The 9829-nt window shown below is 38.5% G+C and overlaps 1 pseudogene; it reads left to right on the forward strand.

Moving 5' to 3' along the window:
• The first annotated feature begins 7312 nt into the window (after nt 1–7312).
• Nucleotides 7313–9311, forward strand: LOC136223638 (stemmadenine O-acetyltransferase-like; annotated as a pseudogene).
• The last annotated feature ends 518 nt before the right edge of the window (nt 9312–9829 follow it).

The raw sequence follows: 9829 nt of genomic DNA on the forward strand, positions 1-9829 counted from the left end.
TATCTTTAAAGGAAACTTTAGACACTCTCTCACTGTGGAGGGGAATACCCAGATACTTCCCAAGAGAATTAGTAAGAGGAATACCAGACAAATCACTTAATCTTTTATAAATTCTCGGATTCATATTCTTAGAGCACATCATCCTGGATTTCTGGATATTAAGTCTCTGACCAGAGGCCGAACAAAAACAATCTAGAATATCCATAATGACACTCAACTGCTCCTCATTACCTTCAAGAAAGATGAGGACATCATCAGCAAAGAATAAGTGAGTCACCTGGGGACAGAAGTTGTTGATGGCCACCGGGTGGAAACTCCCAATATCAATGACATCTTGAATTAGGCGGGAAAGCCTCTCCATAGCAATAACGAAAAGGAAGGGACTCATAGGATCACCCTGACGGATGCCCCGGCCCGGAGAGAACTCCTCCGACATATCCCCATTCACCATAACCTGAAACACAGGAGAAGTAATACAAACCTTAATAAGCCTTCTCCAACTCTCCGGGATCCTAGCTCTCTCCAGACTCTCCATCAGGAAATTCCAGTTGATGCGATCATAGGCCTTCTCCAAATCCAGCTTTAGAGCCACAATGCCTTTCTTCCCTTTCCTAATCTTCATAGTGTGCACCATTTCTTGGGCAATCACCACATTATCCATCATTTGTCTACCGGGTACAAAACTACCCTGATTCTGACAAATGATCTCCGGAAGAATGCCCCGGATTCTATTAGCCACAATCTTTGTAACCGTCTTATAAAGAACATTACAAAGACTGATGAGTCTCATATGCAAAAAGGAAGAAGGCTTATCAATTTTTGGAATAAGAACCAGGAGGGTTCTATTAATCAGCTCAATATCCTTAGAACCATTGAACACTCCTATGATAAACTCATAGATCCCTCCTTCACAACTTCCCAATGCTTGTGGTAGCAGCCAGCAAGAAGACCATTAATCCTTGGAGCTTTAGACGCCCAAATGCTGAAGATGGCATGGTCAATCTCTTTTCGGGAGATAGGAAGAAAGGCACTCTGACTGATATCCTCACTAATCAAAGGAAAGGTAGCAACAGAGTGAGCCCTCTCCAGCTGGACATGATCCTCTTTGAACAGATCCTTATAGAACTCCAGAGCTAAATTCCGAATCACCTCATCTTCATACACCCACTCACCATTAGAATCCTTAATGGCCTCAATTCTATTCCTCTGCCTTCTAATCATAGTAGATAGATGGAAGTACCTGGTATTACGATCCCCATCTCTAATCCAGGATTTCCTAGACTTCTGAAACCAGAGAAGCTCCTCCTGCCTAAGCACAGCTTCCAGCTCCTTGTGAAGGGTTCTGAGGAGGCCATCGAAACTGTGATCAAACCTCACCTCTAACCTACGCTGAATGCCCTCCATCCTTTTTAACAACTTATTCTTTCTTCTAATAATATGCCCAAAGACATTCTTATTCCACCCCAGCACATTATTCCTGAACCCTTCAGCAGCTTGCAGGACATTCGAATGAGGTTTCCAATTCTCTTGGACGAACTCTTTGAACTTAGGATGGGACTCCCAAGCCAACTGATACCGGAACGGTCTCTTTCCCCTAGGGCGGTTGCCTCTCAAAAGTCTAAACAAAATAGGACAATGATCCGAATGACGGAATGGGAGATTTAAAACAGAACTCTCAGGGAAAGAAGTCTGGGCAGACACATTAGCATAGACCTTGTCCAAACGAACAAAGGTACTATTACGTTTCCAAGTGAATCTATGACCCGAAGGCCCCAGGTCGGAAAGCCCACATAAATCCATATTATTTTTATGGTGGAGATAGCGATTAACATATTGATTGGAACCCCCTCTCTGGTCACTCATAAAGGCGATATCATTAAAGTCACCCGCAATAAACTAGGGTTCAGAGATACTGACACTCATAGAAAAGAGAACCTCCCACAGCCGTTTTCGATTAGCTAAGATAGGGTCAGCATACACAAGGGTAGTCAAGAAGGGCGTATTACCGGAAATACTCACTTTACAGTGAATGAATTGCTTATCGATACTAATAATATCAAAATGAATCCGATTTGGCCTCCAGAAAAGCCAAATCCCACCAGCCCGGCCAGTTACCTCCGATCTAACACACCTCCAGTTCTTAAACTTATTAACCACCTCATCTGCTTTCTCTCCACTAATCTTAGTTTCCAGTAAAACAAAACACGAAGGGTTAAACTATTTAATAAGGTCATTAATATGGATACGGGTAGCTTTGCTAGCCGCTCCCCTAACATTCCAGCACAACAAGTCCATCGAAAGGAGAAAACTGACCGCACCAACCTACCTAAGCCAGGTATTTACTAGGGGCTCCTGAGAGCCTCACCGAGGTACCCGCAGGTCCCCTCTTCTCTGAAAAAGCCAAAGAATTCTGGATGCTTTTTTGTTTACCCTTTGGCTTTTTCAAGCTAGGTTTAATAACCCCCATTGATTTTCCAATCCTAGGATCACCACTAAGAATAGAAAAACTAACCTCATTAGTCTCCTTCATCTTTCGGGCCGCCTGAACCAGAGGACCCCCCTGAGCTTCATTCTTGGAAGCAAAGAGGGGATTAACAGAATCAACCACTAGCTCAGAAGGCTCAACAGACTCCAGACCCGGCATACTGTGCTCCATAAGCTCATCTCCTTGGACAGGCTCATGAACGTCCTCAATAGACAGGGCACCAAACCTGGATTCAGACCTAAGAGCTAAGCTGGTTCCAGCCTCCTCCCTAGCTTTGGGGATAGGCTTCTCCTTCACACTAGGAGCAGCAATAGGCTTAGAAAGAGAGGAATTCCCCTTACTGATAATATCAGGAGGAAGATTCTGCACAATAGGAGGTTGAGTTCTACGACGAGTAGTCCTTTTAGCCACCATCCAGGGACCGAAGTTTCCTCCATTCCCTTGGTTACCTACAGATTTACTCCCACTCCCCACAACAGTCTCCTTCAAAACACTCCCCCTTTTGGGGCAACCTTCCTGAGAATGACCATACATGCCACAATCATAACAAATGTTATGTAAGCCTTCATACTCGATAAAGAACACCTTGTTTTGAACACAGAATTTAGATAATAAGGGTTTCGCAAGATCAACATCCACACAAACCCTAGCAAACTTGCCCCTAATGGCACCAATAGTAGTCTTATCCACATGGTGGACCTTCCCAACCATGCCTCCTATTTTGCTGAGAAATTTCTCACTTTAATACTCATTGGGAAGGCCCGAAAACCTAACCCAAGTCAAAATCCTGTTAACAGTAGAATCATGAGGATTAAAATTTGGAACCCAAGGCCGTAAAGCCAAAACATGGTTGGAAATAATATATGGGCCCCCCTTGATCACAGTATTGTAATCCACAACTCTAGTAAACTTGATGACATAGTAGTCATTTTCAAGGTCAGTAATACTGACTTTCCCTTTCCTAGCCCACTGGACTTGAATCCTTTGGGCAAAATAATTAAAGCTGATCCTCTTCCCCAGCACTTTAACTATCAAAGACACCTTCCACTTCTCTCTGAGTTCCCGCTTCTCTTTTGAGGACAGTCTAATAACTGGACAAAGAAGATCATCCTGTGCACCCTCCTCCTCGTCAGAATCAGAGAACAGATCCGCAGAATCCCCTACCATCTCAACTTCCTCTAAACAAAGCTCCTCCTCAACCACCCCTATAACCGTGTCTTTCCAAGACCCTTTACCTATCCAGTTAATGCCAGCTACATTCTTGGGGGAAGCCGCGTTCCCTTGTCCCTGAACATCACTCCCAGCCCTTGAAGGGATCTGACTCGAGGCAACATGCCCCCCAATTACTGCCCCAGCCTGCCCAGCGCTGCCCGGGATAAGACAACCAACGCCAGGCACCATGCCGGAAATCCCAGCCCATCGCCCCACCCTAGCGTCGGCAGGAACCGTGCAGTGCCCGGCGCTGTCGGCAGGGATGACGGGCGCTGCGCAATCGGCAGGCGACATCTTGCCTACCAGGCCATCCGGGACAACGGGGAGCGAGGCGCGGGACACATCCCCTGCCGATCCCGTGCGCCCACCCCAAACTCGCCGGCAGATCTCCTAGGATGCCCCCCCTCGGCACCCGTCCGCCCAACCTCCTCTACCTCGCCATCCCCGCCCCCGCCTGCGAGATCCCACCACTCTCTTGCCCTGTCCGCACAACCATCTCCCAACTCAGATGCCAGATCCGGCCAATCCCGCCCCCCCCCCCCCCCCCCCCCCCCGATCCCGCCGGCCTATCCCTAAAGCCCCATCTCCCGACACGCTCCCATACCTCGGCCCCAGATCCACCCCCGCCCCCGCCCCCGCCCCCCGATCCCCTGGCCCCTGCCCCGATCGGCCGCACAACCCCTCCCTCGCCTTACCCGTCGCCCTAGCTCTGTTCTCTATCTCTTTCGCCATATCTTCTTAGATTATTTATATATAATTTATAATTTAGCATTATTTATATAAAATTCATCATTATTTATTACAATTATTTAATATAATTTATTATTAGTTATATATATTTTATATTATTGTAATTTAGCATTCTTTATATACTTTATCTTTATTTATTATAATTCATCATTATTTATTATAATTATAATTATTTATATTATTTATTATAATTATAATTATTTATTATTTATAATTTATTATAAATAATTTATTATTTTTTATTATAATTATAACTATAAATAGGTGCAACTTGTGGAACAATTTATTATATAATCATATATATATATATATATATATATATATATATATATATAATTTATCATAATTTATCATTATTATTATTATTATTTTATTATTATTATTATTATTATTATCAACTTATTTATTTTAATTATTACTATTTTTAAAGTCTAATATAATCATTATTGTTAATTGCATTTAGTTCAATTGAGTAAAAAAAAAACAAAGCCTAAGCGTGTCTCATTCTTTAGACATACCAAGTAAGTCGACCCTCCGTTTGTATACCACATTATACGTTCACTATGTATTTGTGTCTTTGACGTATAAAGTTAATCGAACCTTCGTTCGTATACCATCGTATAGATGCGTCATTCTTTCACTCTTTAGACGTGCCAAGTGCGTCGAACCCAGGGCCGATCCTGAGATTTTAGAGGTCCGGGGGCGAATTACCAAATGGGACCCTAATAAATAAGTGGAAATAAAAAAAATAATTGTATAAAAGAAGATTACTTAAAAATGACACTTTTCTTGTTACATTTAACAAAATATCTAATAAAAACATTTTATATTGCTTTAAGTATCCAATTTCTTATACAAAATGATGTGTATGAGCATTTCTAGAAGTAAATTTCTTAAATTTAATAAATTATGAAATAGTTTTAATAGATTTACGATACAAAGCATGATAACAGAAAAATGAATAACCAAATTTGAAAATCACATCTTTTAACGAGGTTTAGCGCGTAAGTTCTTGAAATTGGAAGATTTTGATACGTTTTTCCCAAATTTCTTTTGAAGACCGAGTAAAGCAGAATCTGATGGATTGAGAAGATGAACTGAGGATGTAGGATAACATTACTGTTTAATATTCTTTGGGATTGGAGTGTGATTAAAAAAAGGGAGAGATAAATTATAAATTTTTGTTGGGATTGATAGGTGGGACAAATAATTATAGAAATACTTTGAGATAAATTAGGGAATTGATGCCCAAAGTTTTTATTAGGAAATTTGTAAAGAATTCGAGATAAATTAGGGAATTTAGAAAGACTATTTAATAATTGATGCCAACGTTTTTTATTTGAAAAAACTAATTTGGAAAGAATCTAATGCCAACGTTTCTAATCAACTATAATTTTATTTTTTTTGAAATAGGTACTAATATATTACTATAATTGGGGCTCTTCTCATACTTGGGCTCTGGGCATTGCGCCCCTCCTGCCCATACTCAGGGACGGCCTGGTCGAACCTCCATCCATATACCATTGTATATGTGTGTCATTCATTCATTCATTGTTCCGATGTACCAACTACGTCCAACCTCCATCCGTTTATCATCATATACATGAGTCATTCTTTAGACGTACCAATTATGTCGAACCTCCATCCATATACCACCGTACACGAATGTCATTATTTCATCCTTTAGACGTCTTGAATACATCGAACCCCATATACATGTGTCAATCTTCTATTGATTAGATGTATGAAGTGCGTCAAAACTCTGTCTGTATACCATCAAACAGGGTCTGCTTGTCCAATGGTCATATATATATAAATACAATACGGGTAAAATTTACGGGTGTATAAATACAATATATGTTCATCATATATTTAAAGTTAAAAAAAAATCATGGATATAATTGAATTAAATCAAAATAAACTTTTTGTAAAAATGGATCTGGCTTTACACTTGGAAGCTAGAATATTAATTTCCAGCATCACCATGACAAATATTTTTTAATGAATGATATTTATTTGGATAAAGTCTTAAAAAGAATCCATATGCTTTCATTTTTTTTTGTCAAATGGGTACCTTAATTTTTTTTCCAGATGGCGATTGTGGTTTTTATTTTGCTAAAAACAAAGATTGTTTAGTTTGACACTGTAAAAATAACCATCTCAAAATGGAAAATTCAAAAATTAAAGTTGTTTAGTATTATATTTGCTATGGAAACAAATTTTTTATTTTTTAAAATCATCGTTTTCGGAGCTTTCTCTCTCCTCAACAAACAAATCTAAATAACCTCAAAATTAAAAAATGGAAGAATTAAAGTTGCTCAGAATATCATCTAAGTCTTTGAATTTTTCAATTTTGAAGTCGTGGATGCTCATTTTAATTTTTATGTACTTGTTTTTAATAAAGAGAAAAACATCTTACATCTCTTGGTTGCGAACGAAAACCTTGGTCCCCATTTTGGATAAAAAAAAAATACAAGTGCCAGTTTGACAAAAAGTGAAAACATAAGGTTTTTAATTTTCCGATCATTTAGGTGTTTTTGGTGAGAAGAGAGAAAGCTCCGAAAATGAGATTTTAGAAAATAAAAAATTTGATTCCATAATAAATATAGTACTAAACAACTTTAATTCTTAGAATTTTTTCATTTTTTGAGGTTGTTAACACTAATTTTTATAGCGTCAAATTAAATGATTGATCATTTAGCAAAACAAAAATCACAGCTAACTTCTTTTTCAGGTAGCAGTTTGACAAAAAGTGAAAGCAAAGACATTTTCTTGGACTTTACAATGGACCTCTTGTAATATGTGTTAGTCCATATTACAAATGACAAAATATATATGGAATGTGTTAGGAATAAATGAAAATACCAAAAACGAAAAACAAACAAACACACAAGAATTGTTTACCCAGTTCGTCACTCAATTAGAATGACTACGTCTGGGGGCAACACCAAGCAAGGATATTTCACTATAATGAAAGAGATACGGATGACAGAGAAAGAGCTTACATTTATACTGCTTAAGAAACCCTAACCGTATGAAACCCTAATCGCCCAAAAAAAATTAGTTGGATCGCAGCAGTTGGGCCCATCGCTTCAGTTGGGCCTATATATATATTAGTCTCCAAAGCCCAACAGAATGTTCTTTATTGGACACGAAAAACCGGGTACTTCTAATAATTTTTTGTCACTAGTTTTGAGTGCATATAAAAGCTATTTTGTGTGTTGTTATATTCTAATTTGTTTCTTATAAGATATTTGTTCCAGATTCAACATAGAAATGGAAGTTTCAGTTGTATCAGTAGAAAGCATAAGACCATCTTCTTCACAGGTTCATCATCTCAAACCTTTCAATCTCTGCCTGTTAGATCAGCTTACGCCCACAACTTATACTCCTTTCATTTTCTTCTACAACACTAAGAATTTTCATCTCAAAACCACCCAAATTACATCTCAACTAAAATTGTCACTCTCCAACACTCTAAATCTCTACTACCCTTTATCGGGAAGAGTAAAAAACAATCTTATTATCAACGAATTCAACGCGGGTGTTCCTTATTTCGAAGCTCGAGTAAACCGTCACTTGTCTGATTTCATCCAAGAACCTCGGATGGAAATGCTCAACATGTTCCTTCCATATCAACCATTCTGCCAACAACTTGATCCAACGTTAGGACTAACAGCTGTGCAAGTGAATGTCTTCGACTGCGGCGGGATTGCACTTGGCATTTGTTTCTCACACAAAATCAATGATGGAATAACAACCAGTGCTTTTTATGAAAACATGGGCAGCCAATTCGTGCGGTTCGGGTTTGCGTTCGGACTGGTATAACAAAGTCATACAGCCTAATCTATTCGAGGCTTTGTCGATGTTTCCACTGCAGAAATCATTGGCTTCTCGCTATACATCATCGATGGAAACCCTATGGTTTAGTAAAAAAGCCTCGAGGACGAGGCGATTTGTGTTCAACGAGAATGCAGTATCCGCCCTGAGAGCCAAAGGAAGAAGCCAATATGTAAAGAACGCTACACGAGTGGAGGCGTTAAGTGCTTTTATATGGAAATGTTTGATGAAAGCTTGTGAAAACATATCGGGTTCTCCAAGGCCTTCTGGTATGTCTCAAGCTGTGAATATTCGGAGACTAACGAAGCCACCAATGTCGAGATATTCCATCGGAAACCTTGTTTGGTCCGCGATTGCCATGTGTAATCCTGATTCCTGATGAGACGGAGATGGAGATGAAGGAATTGGTGAGTTTAGTAAGGGAAGGTGTAGGAAAAATAAACAACGAGTATTTAAAGAGTTTGTCAGGTGAAAAAGGGTATATTGCAATTTTAGAACATCTTGATGGGCTTGGAGAAATTCCCATGGAAGATCCTGATGGATTTAGCTTTTATAGTTGGCTTACACTTGGTTTTAGTGAGATTGATTTTGGATATGGAAAACCTGTTTGGGTTGGGATTTTTGGAGAGACAAGTAGAAATAGTGCAAGTGATTCAGATTTCATAATTCTGAAAGATGTTGGAAGAAATAATGCAATTGAAGCATAGATGACATTAGATGAGAACACCATGGATGTTTTGGAAAATGATCCTGAATTTCTTGCTTTTGCTTCTTTGAATCCATGTATAAGCAATGACTGAGGCATGGAAGAGAGTCTCCAGGTGCAATTACAGTATCTCTAGACCTTTTTCAGACTAAGAAATGTCTCAAACCACCTCTCACAGGATGGATTTGGATGGCCGGGTCCAATGGATCCATTCACCTTTTATGAGTTTAGAAGTTGATGTTTTTTTTATAGATTTAATTTCAAATAAATGTTCGGTGGTTTTTTTGTTACAAAAGTTTGGAAATTTTTTATTTTGTTTACTTTGCCAAATTTGACCAATAAAGAACTCAAAAAAAATAAAAAAAAAATTCAAGAATTAAATAATAGTTTAAGTGACTTAATTCTTCAACTTTTTAAATTTGGGGTCATTTATGTGTTGTTTTTGGCAGAAGAGAAAGTTAATATTTAGAGACAGAAAACTTAAAAAACGATAATTTTGAAAAATAAAAATTGTGGTTCCATAGTAAATATGATACTAAATAACTTTAATTCTTGAAAATTTTCATTTTGAGGTAATTATCAGTCAAATCTAGCAAGTCAATAAAAAATGAAATTTTGAACCCACAAGTAGGGGTACACGTGGTCGGTTAACAAATCGATTAAAGTGAAGTCGGTCGGTTAACCATTTGATCGGTTTTTTAAAAATACTAACCATACATCAGTCCATTAAATTCGGTTAACCACTAATCGGTTAACTAATTATTTTGGTCGGTTAACCATTTATTTCGGTTTCTAACCATTAGTATAAAAATTAAAATGATAGAAGAATTCTAACT

This window comes from Euphorbia lathyris, chromosome 3, assembly GCF_963576675.1.
Source record: "Euphorbia lathyris chromosome 3, ddEupLath1.1, whole genome shotgun sequence".
Lineage (NCBI taxonomy): Eukaryota > Viridiplantae > Streptophyta > Magnoliopsida > Malpighiales > Euphorbiaceae > Euphorbia > Euphorbia lathyris.